Consider the following 22,352-nt stretch of genomic DNA (forward strand, 5'->3'; position numbering starts at 1 on the left):
GGGATAAGTGCATAAAAACATGTTGTGTAACTATGTGTAAATAAATTTACCACTGTGAATAAAAAGATTTCTTCAAAGGCACGCCGAGCTCCCTATGGGAACAGCTTGAAAAACCCTGAAAATTGTGACTTCATACCTCCCCTGCCTGGTTCCAGGAATTATTTTAAGTGTAATGACTGCTCTGAATTACTTTTATCTCGGTTATTAATATGACATTGACATTGCCTTGCTTCTTTGTGAAGTTTTGAGAACGAGAAAGCCTTAACCTTGTCTTGGAGGCATCTCCCTCCAGCCTGCTCCCCTCAGCCCTGCCAAGCTGACAGGAGAATTATCTGTCTCATCTTTCAAGGTTCATGGCAGGATAAAGAGAGGTAATTGCCAAGTGACCTTAAGAAAGAAACACATCTTTCATTATTTTATTATGTTTCATGTTCTTTTTCAGTGCTGCCACACAGAGGCAGAGTTGAGGCTGCTTCTAAAGGGAAAGAGTGAAGGAAGAAAATCCTTTTTGGTTAGGAATTACCTGGATTTCCTGCTGGGGATACCTCAGCTTTTTCTTTATCCAAGAGCTCATTGTTTAGGTTGTTTTGCTTAGGTAAAGGGGATTTTCTGGTCAGTTTAAACATTCCCACCAACACACAACCACAAATTGATTTCAAGGTTTGGGTTACAAAAGTACCACCACCAAACCAAAATTTAAAAGTCTTTAAGTTTCATGAAAATAATTCTCCATTTAGAGTGAGCACTAGTGGTGCACAGGAAGAGGCACAAACCCAGATAATTGTTTGACAGAGGGAAAATCATGAAAACCTTAACCTGGTGTCCCTGCCCAGGGCAGGGGCTTGGAACAAGATGGATTTTGAGTTTTCCAACCCAAAACATTCTGGGATATATTCTCCAGTCCACAGAGCTCCTGGGGTTTGATACAGGATGCAGGATGATGAAATAAGAGAGGCCTGTGTCATCAAGAAATCAGCTTTTCTTGGTGATGTCTGTGCTTCAAAAAATCAGATGCTGCAGGTAGGAGTGGAAATGGAAGGACTCAGCTCCCTTTGAGCTGAAAATAAAAATAAAAAATACTCAAACACTCAAATGCCTCAAGATTGTCCCCAAAGCTAAAGCCACAGAGATGAACAAATCCTACAAATTCACTCCATTCTCTAAGTGCTCAAAACCACTTTAAAAAATGGCACACAAATTGACTCACCGGGTTCCTTTTTTGCAGAATGTTAATTCATTTATATTTTAAATCAGAACAAATTGAGGCAGTTCTGTTTTTCCTTATTTTATCTTTTTTTTTTCTCTCTATTTTTTAAGGATGATGAAATGAGAGAGTCCTGTGCCATCAAGAAATCAGCTTTCCTTGGTGATGTCTGTACTTCAAAAAATCAGATGTGGCAGGTAGGAGTGGGAATGGAAAGACTCAGCTCTCTTTGGGCTTTGCTTTCTTTTGAGCTGAAAATAAAAAAAAAAAAAAAAATACTTGAATACTTAAATATTGTCCCCAAAGCTAAAGCCACACAAGTGACCAAATCCTACAAACCCCATTCTGTAAGTGCTCAAAAACACTTAAAAGAATTGCACACAAATTGACTCACTGGGTTCTTTTTTTGCAGAATGTTAATTCATTTATATTTTAAATCAGAACAAATTGAAGCAGCTCTATTTTTCCTTATTTTATCTTTTTCCTCTCTATTTTTTGAGCACCTTTACACGTCCTGAGGCTGAGCTGAACACTGAACCAGATGAACAAACTGCGGGAGCCCAGCACTTGCCCACCTGGGGCTGACCTTTGGAAGCACCACTTGAAGAGAGCTTTGGCCAAGGGATGATTCCAAGCTCTGCAGTCCCTGGATCAGGCACAGCACCAGAGCCCTGACCTCATTTACAGCTCCTGCACCTCTGGAATGCCAGGAGATTATGCAGAGAGCTCTCCTGGGCGTGATCATGTGAGGCAGGAGACGTGAACTCATTGTCCTAAAGCCCAGGGTGAAACCAGGCTGTCCCAAAACGTCCCAGCCAGGCCTGGAGATGCATTTTGAAGCAAAACTGATCCTGGCTGATTTTTTTCTAGGTGGTTTTGCTAAGGGGAAGGGGATTTTGTGGGCACACCAACATACAACCACAATTTGAGCAAGGTTGGGGTGACAAAAATACCAAGTGTCAGTGAATTTCATGAGTTGTCCACTTAGAGTGAACTGTTTCCTGGCACCATCCTTTTGGGAAAGCTGGCATCTAGAATTCCACTCAGAGCAGTTTTCAGGGCATCAGCATTTAAAAAATAGCATTTTAATGCTAAAATATTTAGCATTAAAAAAAAATAAAGGTCAAGATGTAATTATTGCTCTGTGGCTCAGGATTTCATTACAGGAATTCCATATATGAATTTTTTTTTTTCCTACAGAAAAATCCTGTATTTCACAGGAAATAATTAATCCTGGACTGAAATCCCCAGAGGTGCCAGTGACTTCTCAGGAGCCACATTGGGCTTGGTGAATGTGGAAAGGATTAACAGAATCCCCTTCTCTTGCTTGGAAAAAACCCCTCTGGAAATCACATTCCCATCCCACAGGCCCATTCCTCCTGCTCCACAGCACCTGAGCTGCCCCAGCCAAGCTTCACAGGGCCCTCAGTGTTCAAGAATTCAAGGTTTTGGGAGCAGAGCAATCACTTTGCTGTTTCCTACTTTGGAAGACCTCAGAATTATTCTCACAATCGTCTCTGAGCTAAGAAACCCCAGTAACTGCTAATTATTCAGTAATTAATTGTCTCCCTGGGGTCGTAATTGTGAGTGTGGCCTCTCCCCGTTGCTGTGTGCAGCAGTTTCCTCAATGCCCAAGCAAATTCTCTCCTTCCCATTTGATTGGATTACAAAATTGCTTTAAACTCCGTGGAGATGATGAGGAAAAGTGTGGCTCTGCACAGGAGTTACCATGGGAACTGAAGTAGGGAGAGATCTTTGTAAACCAGAAGTCAAGCAGATTGTGTTTCAGACAATTAATATTGTCTTGTTCATTAGCTTTAACTCTTCTGTGCTCTGCTCCAAGGTAGATTTTATCTTTTTTTCTGTATCAAATGTTGTGTCAAAGAGGTTCTGCTCCCCTGAGGATTCATCCCTCATTCTCCTGCAAGGCCACCTTGCATCCCTAGTTAGCTTCAGCTTCCCCTTCTGCTTTGGTTTTGGGGCTGGGGACATCTCTGGGGACATCCACATGGGATTTGGGTTGGGATTGGGATGTAAATGTGGGGAGAAGAGTGTCAAGGCTCCCATCCTGTCACTGCAACCAGGACTGAGCATCTCCCATTGCTTCTCCTGCATGAACCCCTCTGCTCTCTTTTCTAGCACCTTGGACTCCTCAAATCTTCTTTTCTTCTAATTCCATGTTTGGCACTTTAGGGAGCAGCAGCTGAGAACTGCCCCAGTCCCAGTAGCTGTCCCTTGCTCTGCTCTTTTTCCAAACCTCATTTTCCACCTCTCAGCCCCCATCCCATCTCCTGTCTTCTCTCCCCCCTGCCCTCTCCCAGCATCCTGGCTCTCCCATCACAGCACATGTATCACACCTTAAAAATAATTATTATTTTTATAATTATTAAAAATAAATTAATGTCCTTATTTTCCTTCAGCCCCCTGCCCGACTCTGAACAGGAGGAATTCCCCTCCCAAGGGAATTCGACATTCATGTGTTTAAAAAGCAAACTCCTCCTCCCCTGTGTGCTGCTGACCTCCTTCCCTGTGCTGGATGTGGAATTACTCATTTTCCCTGGGGCTGATCCATCACTTTGTTGTTTCAGCTCTTCACAAACAATATTTGTGTCCCACCAGAGGCAAAAGCTGAGTTTAGGCAAAACTTCTTCATTTTCCAGCTGCTGCTCAGGTCACATGGTTTTAATCCCACTTTTTCCACCATCCCACCTGCAGCCACAGTCCATCACCTGGGAAAAGGCAAGAGCCAAACCACCAAATTTCCAGTTTCTAATAAAAATCAAGGAAGAGTGAGACAACCTCAGAGAACCCCTGGGGAGAATTAGCATTGCATGAGGCAAACGTCCTCCTTCCCCCAGCTCCAGTCTGCAACTGCTGAACTGATTTTGGCAGAAACCTTCCAGAATATTTGTTTGGAATCTATCAGTGGGCAAGGTTTCAGCTCAGGGAGATGAGAAGAGGCTGGAAGCTGAGGCTTGCAGTGGGAAATGAAATGTTGGGCAGTCAGAAATGGAGGTGTTGGCATTTCCTCTGCAGATTTTGCTGCAAAATATGAACAAACCAGAGAGTGCAGAGTTAAAAACACAGGCTAAGGAGATCTAGAGGAAAATGACCGTTTTCCTGCCCTCCAAATCCGTCCTTGTCCAGATGTCAATCCCTTCTGACCTGCTGGTTTTCCATCCCTTTGCACCAGCCTGAAGGTTGCTCTTGGTTCTGGGAGACAGCAGAGGTTGTGCTGATTGAAGCCCATTTTGCTCTGTTTTAGTGACAAAAACCCCTAAATTAAAACTGTTTTAATATCATTTCCCCCTCCATGTCTTTGGCCATCCTGAGGCCAGCACAGGAATCTGCCTGAGGGTGGCCAAAGACATGGAGGGAAAATGATATTAAAGCAGTTTCCTTGTAAAATGTCACTGTCTGGGAAGGCATTTTTGTGCTGATTTAGGAGCTCCAGGGGAGCTGATTTGGGGGAGCTGATTTTTGTGCTGATTCGGGACCACACAAGCACAGGCCTTGTTCAGACAAGACCAAAACCAGGCCGTGTTTAACTCCACACTCCATAAAAACATTCCACTGAGGCCCAGGTTCCATCCTTGGAAATCCACGAGGCAGGGGAGATGTCAGCACACCTCACATTTCCCTGCCACCATGGAAAAGGAAGCCTGGGCAGCCTGAGAAGCTGGAAAAAGGACCAGAATTTGTTTATTGTGGCCAGTGCTCTGTGTGGTTCATCCCCAGGCACCTGCAGGCCAGTCCCAGCCTTGTGAGGCAATAAAGATCAAACCTGTGGGTTCCCTGCACTCCCTGAGGCTGGAGGGGATTTTCTGGGAAGCTGGGAAGGAAATGATGTTGTTTTTGAAGCCAAAAATAATTCTTTAGATAACTTAATCTGTAGCAGGCCCTTTACTTCACTGTATCAGCTAATGCTGGTGAGAGGCAGGTCATGACCTTCTGGAAGATTCTGTTGGATTATTGGATCAGATTAAATTAGATTATCTTCCTGGATATTGAGGTCACAAGGGGACAGAGGGATGGGCTGGTTTTCCACATATCCCCGGGCATCCAAGTGCCCTTCATGGGGAATCACCTCACTTCTCCTTTTCTTTACATCCCTATTGTTATGAATAAGAAGCTTGACTAGGTCAATATTCAAGCAGCAATCAATTTATTAATTAATATGGTAAAGTATGAGCAATACAGCGCTGGGTACAGTGGGGGAAGTTTTCCCTCCAACTGCACACCCATAATTTAGGCTTACAGGTATTTATAGGGGCACTCATCAGCTTTCTCAGCAGTTTCTATTCCAATTTTTACTCATCAGCAGTTTCTATTCCAAATTTTTACGTCACAATTCTTTACACTATTGTGATTTAGTTTCTCTCAGGATGTATCCCAAAAGGAGCATCCCCAGATGGTGGTGGTTTGGTTTCTGAAAGAAGGAAGGAGTATCCCATCTGGTGAAGTCCAGCTCCCCAGATGTGTGTCCACCTTTTAATTGCAGGGACTATAAATCTCATAACAGTGATGTCCAGCTTCCCTTGGTCAAAACCATAAACCCTTGAGGTGATGTTCATCTTCCTTTCTCATGGTTTATTAAGGCATGAGATAAGCATGTTTCCTTTATATATATTCCAAAACTATGGTTTCAAGGATACAAGCAATATTCTAAAATTATACTTCGAGGTTATATTGCAGAACTCTTTAAGGCTTAACTACAAGCAAAAAGCAACATCCTTAATGCTTTCATTCCAATGCTCCTAAATAAACCAAGGTTAATTGCAAACAAAGGATAGGTTCAAAGGCCTTCTTCCATGCTTTACTTTCTTCATTTATTATTAGAATTTGCAACTGTTGGTCTCCACACATATCACAATCACAAATACACACATTGCCTGTATGTACCTGACACCAAACACAGCTTTGTATTTCACACTATTCCATTGACTTCTGTCAGGGAATTGATGCCAACCTCTTTCCAGCCATGTCCTCACTGCTGGGACCAACCCCCCAGTGCCAGGCAGTGCCACAAATAAAACCCTGGAAGCATTTGTGCCCTCAGAAAGAGCCAGGCTGGCTGGCTGCTGGCACAAAGCCCTCTGTGCCTCATTTTAAAAAGGGAGTTTAAATCAAATTGGTGGCTTTTTTTTCTTTAAACAATTTAAATGGAGAGAGCTCAGCTTCCAAGAATCCAACAGAGCAGCACAGAAACAGCTCCAGAGCTTTCTAAGGAAGCAGAGAATGACACTCCCAACCCTGGTGAGGCCAGCAAGGCACACAGAGCTCCCAAAGCCAGCAGCTTGGAGCACAGGGGAACATTTCTCCTTGTGGTTTTTCCAGCCAAAAGAGGAGCACAGTGGTAGCATGGCAAGAGAACAGAACTGTTCTTCCAGAAGGAACCAGCATGTCCAGCCAAATATCTCCTCATTGCCACTGGTGGGCTCTGAGTCAGGCTTACAAGGGATGAACAGCACATCAAGGTTTTCCTTGGAAAATTCTCCCCCAGTTTTCTCCCTGGAGAGGCTTTCTGTGAGAAGCCCCATTTCTGGCCCGTGCTGATGGATATTTGCTCTCCTGGTAGTATTTTGTAACCTATGAAGAAGAAGGAAGAAGAAGGTAAAGAAGAACAACCTGCCTGTGCTGGTCTTCACAGGGGTCTCAGGTTGAGGGAAGAGACGAGGATCTGACACCATGTTTCAGAGGGCTGATTTACTATTTTATGATATATATTACATTAAAACTATACTAAAAGAATAGAAGAAAGGATTTCATCAGAAGGCTGGCTAAGAACGGAATAGCAAAGAATGATAACAAAGGCTTGTGGCTTGGACAGAGTCTGAGCCAGCTGACTGTGATTGGCCATTAATTAGAAGCAACCACGTGAGACCAATCCCAGATGCACCTGTTGCATCCCACAGCAGCAGATAATCAGTGTTTACATTTTGTTCCTGAGGCCTCTCAGCTTCTCAGGAGGAAAAATCCTAAGGAAAGGATTTTTCATAAAAGATGTCTGCAACACCTGCCTCTGCTTTAAAACTTCTATTTTGTTTTATATATATATTACTATATTCTAAAACTCCAAACTCTAAGTTCTCTACCTTGTGATATTACACACTTCTAATCAAATATACACTCGTAATCTTAGTGTTATTAATTAATTTCGAAAGCTTGTTCCACAGCCTCAGGTCAATGCAGTGTTCCCCTGTCAGCACAGAAAGTATAAAGTTCTCAGCATCCAGAACTCCCAACAGCCATCCAAACTCCCTGAGACTGGAAGAATTTAGATCTCACTGGAAGAATTTAGATCTCACTGGAAGAATTTAGATCTCTCTCTGGCCTTTCTTATTTACATTTGTTTCTCCTGGCCACATGATTTTGCCTTTATACAGTGGGTGTGCATTTGCCACACTTGCTCCACCAGACAACTTGTAAGGTTTGCTAAAAACTCCTCCTGTTATTTTTATAACCAATATTCCCTTTGCAGTGCCAGGCCCCAGGGGGCTGCAAGGCAGCAGCTGTGATGAGGATGGAGGTGCTGGCTCACCCACAGGAGGGCTGTTTGTGTCACACTGTCCCTCCCTGTGCTGCTGTCACCGAGGGCTCTCACTGAGCTACCTGCAGAGAGCGGCTGGCTGAGCTTCGTGGCCTCTGTAAATTCAAATGGAAACCTATTTTCACTAACAAAATATGGATTTATTCACCCCTTTGCAGCAGAAGCAGAGTCACTTTAATCGGCTTTCAGGGCATAATTGAGTCAGTGGCTGTGTAATGAGCGCTCTGTCCCTGTTCCTCAGAGGGGGTTCTCTCTGGCACATTTATCCACATTCCTGCTGGGAAGAGCCCTGAACGAGCTGCCCACGCTGTGGCTGCTGTGTGGGTTTATGCAAAATGTTCCTTCACCCACCCTCCCTACCTGCCTCTGCCTTCAAATGTCATTGAGAACCAGCCCAGAATTCAGGCTCAGGGGAGCAACTTCTGTGCCAGGAGTCTGCTCCAGCCTGGCCCTGCTGACCTGCAGGTGGCAACCCCAAATCTGCTGCAGAGTCTGGAAAGTGGTGTGGGGTTTGGGGCTTGTTTGGCATTCAAAGGAACAGCATGGGGGACATCTGCTTATGTGAAATGATAAAGTCATTGACTGGTTTAGGGTGGAAGGGACCTTCAAGGTCACCTTGTCCTATGACAAGGGACGCCTTCCACTGTCCCCAAGGTGCTCCAAGCCCTGTCCAACCTGGCTTTGGACATTTCCAGGGATCCAGGGGCAGCCACAGCTGCTCTGGCAATTCCAGCCCAGCCAGGAATTCCCAATTCCCAATCTCCCACCCATCCCTGCCCTCTGGCACTGGCAGCCATTCCCTGTGTCCTGTCCCTCCATCCCTTGTCCCCAGTCCCTCTGCAGCTCTCCTGGAGCCCCTTCAGGCCCTGCCAGGGGCTCTGAGCTCTCCCTGGAGCCTTCTCCTCTCCAGGGGAGCATCCCCAGCTCTCCCAGCTTGTCAGAGGAGTTCCAGCCCCCAATAATTTCCATGACCTCCTCTGGGCTCATTCCAACAGATCCTTGTTTTCCCTGTGCTGAGGACCCCAGAGCTGGGCTGATATCCCAGCATGGTGAGCACAGGGCTCCTGCCCCACAGGAACAGAGGATGCAGTGATGGGAGAGAGTCTGAGACTCAAACATCAAACACAGGAAAAGTGGGACCCGGGGGTTCCCATCAAACATCTAAACCAGAAGCTGGCGCCAGGAGGAATTCTGATAGAATGAATCCATGAAGGAGCAGCTTTTCCTAGCACTCAGCTTGCCTCTCATTTCCATTTATTTCTGCTTTTCCTCACGTCAGGAACAGCCCCGTGTGCTGCTGGAATCAAACTGAACCTCCAGACAAGCAAACAAGCAGTCAAAAAAATCCTCCCCAGGAGAAAGGGGCTCATTTTCTGGGTACAAAACACAGGGCAGAGATGGCAGAGAGCGGAGCTGGCACTGCCATGCAGCTGAACTCTGCCCTTTGGCAAAATCCATCTCTGCCCTTCCCTCTCTGTGCCTGAGCAGTGCCAGGCACCCAGCACCTCCTGCACAGACGTGGCTCGTGCTGCCTCTGCTGCTTCCTCCTCTCCTGGCTGCTGCTGCAGTCAGATAAATCAGGTTTCATCACTCCCAAGTCTTATTCATCTTCTTATTCAGTGTTTGTGGGGTTGCAGCAGCGATTTTGTGCAGATCAGTAACTCCTGAGCACTTTAAAAGTGTTGATTTCACCACGTTCAGAATAGAATTATAGAATCATAAAATCATGGAGTGGTTTGGGTTGGGGGGAACATTAAAAACCATCACATTCCATCCCTACCATGGGCAGGGACACCTTCCACTGGACCAGGTTGCTCCAAACCCCATCCAGCCTGGCCTTAAATGGGTATGAGATGGCAGGGGGAGGGTTTTAAGGTGGAAAAGGGTAGATTTAAGTTGGATTTTAGGAAGGAATTCTTTCCTGTGAGGATGGGGAGACCCTGGCACGGGGTGCCAGAGCAGCTGTGGATGCCCCTGGATCCCTGGCAGTGCCCAAGGTCAGACCAGACAGGGCTTGGAGCAGCCTGGGACAGGTGAAGGTGTCCTTGCAGATGGCAGAGAATTGGAACAAAATTACCTTTAAGGTCCTTTCCAAATGAAACCATTCCATGATTCTATGATTCTCTAACCTCAGAGCCCCTTCCAGTGCCTAAATGGACTCCAGGAGGACTGGAGAGGGACCTGGGACAAGGGTCTGGCGTGCCAGGACAAGGAGGAATGACTTCCCACTGCCAGAGTTTGGGGTTAGATGGATGAAAGCTGGAGATTTCTAGGATGAGAAGTGGAGAGGAGACAGTTGGGACATGGCTGTGGGAACAGCACAGGTCAGAGCAGAGCTGAGAGCCCAGCCCTGTGCCCGAGGAGTCTCAGGTTTCTGAGGCTGAGATGACCCTTGAGGGATTAGAAAATCTCCTTTTTCAGCCCCGCAACCAAAGAAGAAGTTGAGATTCGTCGTTTCTGCTTTTCAAGGTTGTTTATTTTCTCTTATCCATGACATTCCTTCTCTGACCTTCTGAGATCTGTCCAGCAGGTCAGGTTGAGGCACAGTCCCTGTCCTTGGGGTGGTGTTGGCTTTTTATACTATGAACTACGTGTGCTTTATTTACAATAGTTTTCCAATACCTATCACCTATGTTAGACAGTCTGTCTCTACTCTAAACCAATCCAAAAGTGTCACCATCACAGCAGAAGATGGAGAACAAGAAGGAGGAGGAGGAGGAGGAGGAGGAGGAGAAGGAGAAGGAGAAGGAGAAGGAGAAGGAGAAGGAGAAGGAGAAGGAGAAGGAGAAGGAGAAGGAGAAGGAGAAGGAGAAGGAGAAGGAGAAGGAGAAGGAGAAGGAGAAGGAGAAGGAGAAGGAGAAGGAGAAGGAGAAGGAGAAGGAGAAGGAGAAGGAGGACAGGACAGGACATGCCCAGATTCCTCCATCTTGCCTCTTGAATCCCCATTCTAAAACCCCAAAATTCTACTTTTTCACCCTGTGACAAATTCACTGTCATTCTACTCAAACCCTTGTGGCTTGTAACTCCTCACACAAAGTTGGGAATTGTTTCCATGGGCTAAAATCAAAGGCACAGGTGTCTGTGACTGCGTGCCAAGGTCTCTGAGCCCCTGCCAGGGTCTGGAGTCCTCCAGGGCAGCCAGAGGAATTCCTGGGTCCTGACAGAGGTGGGACATCTTGCTTTGTCGCCTTGTCACCCTCACATTGCCAGGCACATGGGGCTGGTGCCCTGTGCTGGCCCCGGTGCCATGATCCCAATCCCAATCCTGATCCCAATCCTGTGAAAAATGCCAATCACTTGTTTTTAAAATTTTAAAAGTTTTATAGTAATAAAATGGTTATAAAAATAGTAATATAATTACAGTAATAATAATTTGGACAATTTCAATTAGGACAATATGAGACAATAGAAACAAAGAGTTATGGACACTCCGGGTACCTTTTCTGGGCAGCTCGAGCCTGAAAAAGGCCCCACGTTAACAGAGGATTAACCCTTAAAAGCAGCAGCCTGTTGCATATTCATACAGCTCATCCATGATGCATAAATTCCATTCAAACCCAGGGTTCTGGCTGGGCAGTGTCAGCTTCTTCCTCTGAATCCTGACGGCGTCTTCAGGGCTGAGCAAGGCGGGAAGAAGTTCATTTCTTATAATGGAGCAATAAATTCTCTTTCTCTGAAAGATTCTGGTGTCCTGTGGCTGCTATCTCACTGCGAGTCCTTTCTTTAAAAAAAAAAAGTATCCTATATAGCATCGTTTCTATTTTAACATTATGTTATAACCTAAAACTATATTTAACACACTGCTTAAGAGAATTAACACAGCATCACTTTCTAACAGAACACATATAATGTTCATTTTAATGTTTGCAAAAAGCCAATCATAAAATACACATTTTTCACAATCCTGATCCTGATCCACATGCAGGCTCCCCGCAGAGAAAATCCACCCTAATGAAACACTTCCCTCAGTAATTGGATTTCCACTGCAAACCAAGTCATTATGCTGATTGCCCTCGTGCTTTTGGAGATGAGACAAGTGGCAGTGAGTGGCAGCTCTGGCTCCTGGATCCCTTTGGTGGAAAGTCAAGAAGGAGAGGAAGAGCTGCTGTGTGTGCGAGGCTCAGGAGGCCCCTGGCTACAAATGTTCTGCTTCTTCTCCAAAAAGGGGGCAGGGGAGAGGCTCTGAAGTGGGCAGGGGACTTCCAGGAGCGTGTCCCAGCTGTGGTGGCATTCCCAGGGGGGCCTCCCTGGCTGAGGGACAGGCAGTTCCCAGTCTGTGGTGCAGAGCTGCTCAGGGCAGGGCTGGCCGTGTCCCTGCTGGGAATGCACAGAACTCCAGCCCACAGCAATGCCAGGTGGGAGAAGGAGCAGGGGAAGGATGGCAACCAAAGGTGTGTGCCAGCAGCAGAGCTGGGGTCAGACCCAGGCTCCTCTGAGCTTCCTGATTGTGGAGATTGTGGGAACCCAGAACATCCCTCTGGCTGTCCAGGATGGCCAGGACCCCTGCCAGGGGGCTCAGAGACCCTGCCACGGAGCCCAGAACACCTGTGGGTTTGATTATAACCCATGGAGCAAATTACCAACCTTGTATGAAGATCAGAAAGCCACAACAGTTTAGGTAAAATAATAGTGAAGTTATCACGGGCTGGAAAAGTAGATTTTGGCGTTTCTGGTATGGGGATTCAAGAGGCAAGATGGAGGGATCTGGGCATGTCCAGCCTTTCTCCTTCTTCTTGGCCTCCATCTTCTCCTGTGATGGTGGCACTTTGGGATTGGTTTAGAGTAGAAGCTCACTGTCTAACACAGGTGATAGGTATTGGGAAGTTATTGTAAACATTGCATATGTAGTTTTTAGTATAAAGACATAACACCACCCCAGGGGCAGGCAGAGTGCCTGGAACGGACCTCGGCAGGGCAGGAGAAGATTTTTTACAGATAAGATAAAATAAACAACCTTGAGACCGAGAAATGAAGAGCCCTGACTCCTTCTTCAAGTGCAGGGCTGGGAAAAGAGACTTTGGAACTTTTCTCGGGGTCACTCTGACAAGCCAAAGATCCCAACAGGAGATCTCAGCTGAGCTGGTGCCAAAAATCTTCTCCTGCATGGTGGAAAAGAGGTGAAGGGAATTTTAGGACACTCCTGGAACAGCCACAATTCCAGCTGGGATTCCAGCAGGGCTTTGTCATCGTGGTTTGATCAACAGCACATGTCTGCCTGTGCCATCTCCTCCCCCTTTTGTTTTCTGGGTTCTTGAGTCACACAGGGAAATGTCAGGCTTTAAAAAAAAAACCCACAGAACAGAATGCAAAGCCCAAGTGAAAAGGAAAATGCAGCTGCAATCCCGAGGTTGCCTTTCTGGTTGGTTGTGACTGAAATCCTTCCGGCAGTGCCAGTAGGCCTCACAAAGACAAAATGCCATTGGGAATGGAGGTGCCTGGTTGGATTTGGGACTGGTGAAATGCACAGCACAAGAGGAAATGGTCACAAGTTGCACTAGGGAAGGTTTAAGTTGGACATTAGGGGAAATCTCATCATGGAAAGGGTTGTCCAGCCCAGAGTGGTGGTGGAGTCCCCAAAGCTGTGTGGATGTGGCACTTGGGGACGTGGTTTAGTGCTGGAATAACAGCTGGACTCGATGATCTCAGACCGTATTTCCAGAGCTGATGCCAGTTCCCAGGGAGCTCAGTGCTGGTTCCCATCCCAGCTCTGGGGTCACTCTCCCTCTTCCCTCGTGTCCCCATGGCCAGAGGTCAGTGGGAAGAGCAGAAATCCTGGACATGGCTGGCTGGCAGCTGGCAGCAGCTTCCCAAACCTGAGCACACAGACAATTTATTCCATGTCCAACCCAGCGCTGTGACAGATCCCAGTGTCCATCTCCATCCCCTCCACCTCTCCACACACCAGGATAGGCAGATGGACTCATCCACTCACCCACTCTCCCCACCAGCAGCCAGGTGGGATTGGGAAGCAGGGCTGGATTCAGGCTGCCAAGGGGCAAAGCAGCAATGCCAGGAAGAGCCTTTGAGGAAATCTGGGATCCCAAACACTGCTGGAATGCTGAGCCTGGGGTCAGTGTGACATGTGGAGCCCCTGTGTGAGAAGAGGCCATGACTGGGACAGCACCTCACTGGTGCTCTGAGTATTCCAGAGTGGGTTTGGAAAGCCAGGTGTCTGCTAGGGAAGGCAGGAGCCTCCCTTGAAATGGAAAATGCAAACTCCCTCCCTCTGGATTATTGTAATTTCGAAATTACAGAGCTTTCAGACAAAGATATGGGAGTAGGAATAACAATTCTTTATTAGGGAAAAAACAAAGAAAATATACAAATAAAAATGCAGTAATACAAAACAACAGTGACAGAATCAGAAATGGACCTGGCACTCTGTGGGTCAGCCCCATGCCATGGGGGCCCAGCCCTCCTGCAGTGCCAGCTGTGGCTCTGCTGCAGCAGGGATCCTGCACAAGGGGGGAGTTTTCCTCTGCAGCTCCAGGGCTGCTGCAGATGGGCCTGGGCTCCCTCTGGCCATGCAGGGCAGCAGAAAGCTGCTCCTCTGGCAATGCAGGGGGCAAAGGCTGCTGTGCTGTGCCAGGCTCAGATTGGATCCAGGTAGGAATGCTTGGCTCCTCCCCTGGGCGGAGCATCTCCCCATGGGATGCTGGGATTGGATCAGCCCTGCAGGGACACTCAGTGGCCATGGACAGCAGAGATCTCCTGCAGGGAGGGTTGGCTGGGGGAGAGAGAAAGAAACAACTGCCCCAGGAACAGCAGAGAGCTGCCCCAGCTCTGACAGATGGACATAGAATACTCATCCCTACCCACACGTTGAATTCCCAACCTAAATCACAGAGCCTCTGGGCAATGTGGAGCAAACTGGGAAAATCCCCTCCAAAGAGCTTTGGGAAAGCCAAAAATCAGGGAGACAGGGCTTGGGAGGGAGAATTCCGGAGACTGTCCCAACAGATAAACCACATACAGGTGAGGGAACACGCAGGTGCTGGGAGAACACCTGGGGAATAAATCAAAGATATTGTCCTGCATGTGTGACAGCATCACCCTGGTCTGAGGGAAGGAGCAGCTCTCCTGTGAGGAAAGGTTGGGAGAATTGGGATGGTTCAGCCTGGAAAAGAGATGGCTAAAGAGTGACCTAATCATGGTCTTCAGGTACCTCATGGGAGCCTGCAAGGAAGATGGAGAAAAACTTTTCACAAGGGCTTGGAATGACAGGACACAGGGAATGGCTCCCAGTGCCAGAGGGCAGGGATGGATGGGAGATTGGAAAATGAGAATTCCTGGCTGGGAGGGTGGGGAGGCCCTGGCAAAGAGAAGCTGTGGCTGCTCTATTCCTGGCAGTGCCCAAGGCCAGGTTGGATAGGGCTTGGAGCATCCTGGGATGGTGGCAGGTGTCCCTGCCATGGCAGGGGTGGCACAGGATGAGTTTTAAGATCCCTTCTAACCCAAACCACTCTGGAATTCTGTGGTTCTCTGGAATCTTAAGCAGGCATCTGCAGACATGAACCGCCAGTGTGGCCTTTCCCTGATCTTATCCAAATGTGGCTTTGAGATCTGCCTGAAAATTCAGGGGAAAAGAGAAGTTTAATATCCCCATTATCCAACAATGCAGAGGCAATGCAGCCCTGCTGTGCCGTTCCCAGGGGGGAGAGGTGAGTGCTGGAGCCTTTTTGATCTAATGAAAACAGTGCATAATGATCCCCAACGGCAAGGAGCTCCAGCCAGAGAAAAATTCCAACTGGAAACTGTTGGTTTTCTCAGCTTTTACAGAGATGGGGCAACTCAGAGACGTTTTAAAAGATTTTATTTCATTATCAGTCTCGATGAATAGTGAGACACAAGAGATGTAAAACTCAGTGTCATTGTATCAGAAGCCAACCCATTTCCTGGTCACAATGCTTTATAAATGTTTTTCAGCCTATTAGCTTTTGCCACACAGTGCTGCTATTACTTCTAACACCAATCACCTGTATTTTTTCCCCCACATGGTCCTACTACAATGCATCTTTTACAGTTCTAATTCTCTAAAATATCTGGTCTTTTTGCAAAACCACCTTTTGAAACTTGTTGGAATTTGTTTCTAGTTCAGTCTCTGTCTCAGCAATTGTCATCTCTACTCCATGGCCTTCCTAAGGCTTATCAGAGCCTTATCTTAGAGTTTGCATACAGGTGTACAAGGCTGTGTGAGCTTTCTGTCAGGTTCTGAGAATAATCCTCTACAAACACATTTCCCACAGAAACGAGATGCACATTTTTAAGGGAAGGGGATGAATCCCTGGAGCAGCCTGCCCTGGGATGGGATGAAGGCTCTGGCACATGGAGCCTTGCAGCCTCAGCTGGATCTGGGAGGGAGAGTCTGTGTGGAGCCACCAGCTGTGGTCATACACATCAAAACTGCTGCCCTGAAACCTGGGATGTGTGTTTGCCATGGGAAAGAATCCTACATAGGATCACACGTTTGGGATGGAAGGGATCTTAAAGCTCGTCCCAGTGGAAGGGACACCTTCCACCATCCCAGGCTCCCAGTGCCCAGCCTGGCCTTGGGCACTGCCAGGGATCCAGGGGCAGCCACAGCTGCTCTGGCAATCCCAGCCCAGCCAGGAATTCCCAGTTCCCAATCTCCCACCCATCCCTGCCCTCTGGCACTGGGAGCCATTCCCTGGCTCCTGTCCCTCCATCCCTTGTCCCCAGTCCCTCTGCAGCTCTCCTGGAGCCCCTTCAGGCCCTGCCAGGGGCTCTGAGCTCTCCCTGGAGCCTTCTCCTCTCCAGGGGAGCACCCCCAGCTCTCCCAGCCTGGCTCCAGCCCTTGGAACATCTAAGGAACAAATCTACACAACCATTTATTTTTCCATACTCTATTTCCATACTCCATTTCCCTAACACTTCTCCTGGCCCCCCACAGCAGACACCAGGATGTCACCCCACACTTTGACCCGTGGGTATCTAAGAAGGGGCTGTGTCCCCCCAGCTGGGGTTCCATTGATCACTGAGCCACATCTCTGTTTGCCCAGTGACCCAAAATACCAAATGATCACATCTTAATCCAGCAGCACACGGGCCCAGGGAATACATTTGTAACACTTTCACTTAATTTATTCACACAATCAGATTAGTACATGAATGTGCGCTGAGCCCTGTCTCTGTTGCTGTCCAGGGATATTTCTCCCTGCATCTGGATGTCTGACAGTTTGTTTACATTATCACAGACATGAATAACTTAAATTATTTGGCTTAGCATCCTGAACAGCCTCTATTTCAGCCGCCTGCAGTGGTAACTCCCAGTGAATTTTAATAAGCCATTAGCAATGTGTGCAGGATTTGTTGGTGTCAGCAGAAGGATGGGGGCACAGATATTTCCTGAGGGCTACAAAAGGACTAATAATTTCTTTTTCTGTAGAGCTGAGCTGCCTGGCAAGGTGGGGCATCCCCAGAGCACAGACCTTTCCCTGACTCCTGAGGGAATGGCTGGGCCAGGGAAAGTTTGGGTTGGATTTCAGGAAAGGATTTCAGAAAATTTCCACTATTCCAGAGGCTGCTGGCACTGCCCAGGGTCCCCAGGGAACGGTGACATTCCCAAGGCTTCCAGAGCTCCAGGAGCGTTTGGACACCACTCCCAGGGATGCCCAGGGTGGGATTTCAGGTGTCTATGCAGGGCCAGGAGCTGATCAATGATCCCTGTGTGTCCCTCAGGATTTTCCCTCAGAATATCTCAGGGTGTTCTGTGGTTCCATGACCACCCTGGCAGGAGCTGTGCTGTCACGTCTCAGCTTATTCCCTTCAAGGAAACCCTTTAAAAAGAAAAGGGATCATGGTTGTGAGGAATGAAATCCTGGAGATGAGAGCTCTTTTTCAGGGTAGTAACTGGTAGTTGATGTTAATGACGTTTGATAGGGTCTTAATTTGAAGTGTTGGTCTGCTGTTAAACATTGAATGTTAGAGTTCTAGGACTTGCCTTTAGTTGCCGCTGTTAGATGTTACTATTTTACCCTGTATTTGTATCTCTCCCCGGATATTTGTTCTGTATTTGTATTTGTTCCCCTTTCCGTCTCACCCCGGATTTGTATCCATTCCCCTCAGGAACCACTTCCCTGCTCCCCTGCTCCAGGAGGCCTTGCACCCGGACTGAATTCAAATGAGAGGCTGTGGGAACTACATGAACCCTCTCAAAACAACAAACCAGCGCATAAACTTTGACTTTAATCCAGCAGAACCACGCTAAACAACAACATTGCCTTCACAAGGACTCTCATGAGGGAGGGAAGCCCCAGCTCTGCCGAGAGACAAAGCTGCACTCTTCCTCCTCCTCAGCGTGGTCCTGTGGGAGCAGCGGCGGTGAGCGCAACCCCTCAGGTTCCCCACCCAGAACTGTCTTTAATAAAGGCCTTTTAAAGGAGCTGCTCTCCTGGCCCTGTTTATTACAATGGTCACTGCCCAGTTCTTTCCCATCCTCCTGGCAGGTTCCTCCCCAGCCCTGCTCTTGTTGCCCACAGTCAGCTGTCTGGAATTCCCTGCTTTGGAGCTGAAGCATCCAAGCCATGGTATGAGTGCCACTGGGGCTCTGCCCTGACTGCATTTCCAGCAGCGCTGGGGCTTCTCAGGGCCCTGCTGCAGCCTTGGGAGCAGCTGTGCCCCAAACCCCTCAGGAGGCTTTGTGGCCATGGGGAGCCCACTCGTGCTGGTGGCTGAGTGCCCTGAGGAGTTACCTGCTCAAAAAGAGAGAAAAGCAACTCCAGGTGTGTCACAGACATCTTTTCATTAAAAATCCTTTCCTTGGGATTTTTCCTCCTGAGAAGCTGAGAGGCTTCGGGAACAAAATGTAAACATTGATTATCTGTGCTGTGGAATGCAACAGGTGCATCTGGGATTGGCCTCATGTGGTTGTTTGGAATTAATGGCCAGTCACAGTCAGCTGGCTCTCTCTGTCGGAGCCACAAACCTTTGTTGATTCATTCTATTCTATTCTTATCTTAGCTAACCTTCTGATGAGAACTTTTTCTTCTATTCTTTTTAGTACAGTTTTAATGTAATATATATCATAAAATAATAAATCAGCCTTCTGAAACACAGAGTCAGATCTACATCTCTTCCCTCATCCTAAAACCTCTGTGACCACCGTCACACAGGTGCTCAGGGCTGGCTTGGGACCAGGTTTGTGCGGGTCCCAAATGAGGGAGAGGCATCAGGAGCACATCCCTGTGCTCAGGATGGAGCAGAACTCCCCCTTCCCAGGCAGCTGCCTCTCCCCCAAAAGCAGAAATCATGGGGGGCTCCCACATCCTGCAGATCCTGGGACACCCAGCAGCCCCCAAATCTAAACAGGAGCCCAGCACCAGTGACAGGGCAGCCAAAATCCCTCCTGCTCCCTTCTCTGCTCTGCTCTGTGTAATCAGCATGGAAATGGTTCCAGGTGCTCCCAGGGGGACGCTGCCTTCACACAGCCCTGGGAGCTGCAGGGAATGCTGGCAGAGCAGGTTAATGAGGAGTGACACAGCATGTGGGGGTGATGGGGAGGTGTTTGGGAGTTTGGGTTCTTCATCCCATCTGATGGGCTCCAGGAGAGGCCACAAAAATCATCAGAGGGCCAGAGATGCTCTGCTCTGGAGCCAGGCTGGGAATGTTCATCTGGAGAGAAGGATCCAGGGAGAGCTCAGAGTCTCTTGCAGCATTCCATGTTCCTGGGAAACTGGGAAAGCCTCAGGCACTGGGAATATTGCTGGAAAGAGGGGAAAATCCCCACTGTGGGTGAGGAGGGTGAGGAGGGTGAGGAGGTGGCACCAGCCTTCACCAGGGGCAGCTGCCCTGGCAGAGCACAGGAGTCCTGGCAGCTCCAGGGAGGGATGCTGCAGCTCTTTCCTCACACACAGAGCACAAAAATTGGAGACTTTGTGATTTTTTCAGTTTTATTTGTTGGGGATTTTTGGTCTGAGGATGATGAGCCAAGCAGCTGGTGTTGGGGTAAGCCCTGGGGAGCTCCAGGCTCTCCAGAGCACCACAGGGCTGGAGAGAGCCCTGAATTCCTGCTCTGACAGCCCCAACCCTTCCTTTCCTCAAGGCAGCATCTTCCTAATCACTGGTGCCATAAAACAACCTGCTCCAAGTGTGTGCTGAGGGTCTGTGGAAATCTGGGGTGTGGGATGTGCTGCCACATCCAATGGGAGGATTTTGGGATGTAAATGGGAGAATTTTGGGGTGTAAATGGAAGGATTTTGGGGTGTAAATGGATTTAAACTGCCAGAGGGCAGGGGTGGATGGGATATTGGGAAGGAATTCCTGGCTGTGAGGGTGGGCAGGCCCTGGCACAGGGTGCCCAGAGCAGCTGTGGCTGCCCCTGGATCCCTGGAAGTGTCCAAGACCAGGTTGGACAGGGCTTGGAGCAGCCTGGGACAGTGGAAGGTGTTCCTGCCCATGGCAGGGGTGGCACTGGATGAGTTTTGAGGTCTCTTCCAACCCAAACCATTCCATGATTCCACAGGCTGGGATGGCAGAATTTGTCTCATGGCTAGATCAGAGAGCAGCAGACCTGGAAGATGGCATTTCAAACAGAAAGGCATTTTTAAAAAAGGGATTTTATTAGAACATTTCACAAGGGAAGTTTTCACCAGAGCCAGGGGATTGTGACCAGCACGTGCAGAAATGACCCATCCAGCTCTCCCCAAGCCCAGCAGCTCCTAAAAAACCTTTTACAATCAAATCCTGAACTCAAGCAAGGCCACATTCTTAACCTCACTCCTCCCACCACCCCGCTGAGCCCAGAGCAGCATCCCAGCAGGAGCAGCACCCACCTGGGCACAGGTGACACCCAAGGGACACATCCCCCATGCCAGGGGTGTGAGACACAGCCCCCCGAGGCTGTGCCAGGCTGGAGGAGAGGCAGGAGGCTCGGAGGGAGCAGCTAAAACGGGATTTGCGCACTCTCTCCTATTTTTGCAGAGCTTTAGTCACAGCACCACGTCCTCCCTGGATATTTTTATCTGTTGCAGTTGGGGAGAGCATCCTCGGGAATGCGGCTCCTTACGCAACAGCCCCGGCACGCTGCTGGCCCCAGCCCCTGCTGCTTTCACTCCTCAGGGGCAGCTTTTCTGCTTCTCAGGTGCTGTGCTGCTTCAGCGTGTGGGGCTGGGGGGACATCAGGGGATGGTGAGCTCTGTGCCCAGAGCAGGGGGACAAAACAATTCCTGCTCTAGTTGGGACCGAGGACAAATTGTTGGGTTGTGATTTCAGGGTTTGCCTCAGAACCTTGAGTTTTCCCCTGATAATTCCCTCCCAGGTGTGTCAGTCACCTCTCCTTTCCCCTCCCAGCACTGTCTGTCAGTCCTGCAATTCCAGAAGGGCATGGAGTGATTGCCAAATTCAAAGGATGGGGGCATTGGGCCATCCAGGTGTCCTTTGTCCCTTGTACCTGCTTGGTGGCTCCCTGCCCCTTCCCTGCCCCTCTCCCCGGGTTCAAAGGAGCAGCAACCACGGGCTCAGGGAGTTCTGCTGGAGCTGGTGCTGCATTCAGAGGCCTGTGGGCCAGAATAAAGCTCTGGATCCAAACCCTCCATCAGAACCGACTCCTTTCCTTCACCATCGCCTTAAAGCTTCTCTGCCAGAGGGAAACCTGAGCTCCTGCAAGCCTGGAATTGTCTCCAAGCTTCCACCTGCAGCATCCAGCTAGCCAAAGGTGTCTCTGGGGTGAAAACACCACAGTTGCTGCTATTTGGTTCAGCACCAAGGGCCAGACAAACGCAGGCACATCCTGTCCAGCTATATTGGTAATATTCCAGTAGTACTGGTAATTTTTGTTATGAATATATACCAATATATTGGTAATAGTCATTACAAATGATCCAGGCCCAAGAGCACAAACACCGTGGGCTGGAGAGAGAAAAACAAGCACGGTGGGACTGCCTGGGCTAAAGCTGGAATGGGACAGCTGTGGTTATTAATTGTTGTGGGGGTCCCCAGGATGAGGTGAGAGATGAGAGTTGACTCCAAGGTCTCAGAAGGCTGATATATTATATTATATTATATTATATTATATTATATTATATTATATTATATTATATTATATTATATTATATTATATTATATTATATTATATTATATTATATTATATTATATTATATTATATTATATCATATCATATCATATCATATTATATCATATTATATCATATTTTATCATATCATATTATACTATATTATACTATATCGTATCATAATATAATGATTTACTAAAACTACACTAAAGAAAGAGAAGAGAGACATCAGAAGGCTAAACAAGAATGATAACAAAAACCCTATGACTGACCAGAGTCCTGACACAGCTGGACTGGCATTGGGCATTAACTAAAAACAATTCACATGGATTCAATCAAAGATGCACCTGTTGGTGAGCAACCTCCAAAACACATTCCAAGCAACCAGATAATTATTGTTTGCATTTGTTTTCTGAGGTCTCTCAGGAGAAAAATCCTGACAAAAGGATTTCTCATAAAATATCACAGACAATGAACTGCAAGGTGCAAATGGAGCAGAACTGATCCCAGGGACAGAGCCCGTGCCCGGCCGTGCATTTTGGGGCCATTTTGGTTGATCTTGGGTGCAG

The sequence above is a fragment of the Melospiza georgiana genome, chromosome 6 (assembly GCF_028018845.1).
Source record: "Melospiza georgiana isolate bMelGeo1 chromosome 6, bMelGeo1.pri, whole genome shotgun sequence".
Lineage (NCBI taxonomy): Eukaryota > Metazoa > Chordata > Aves > Passeriformes > Passerellidae > Melospiza > Melospiza georgiana.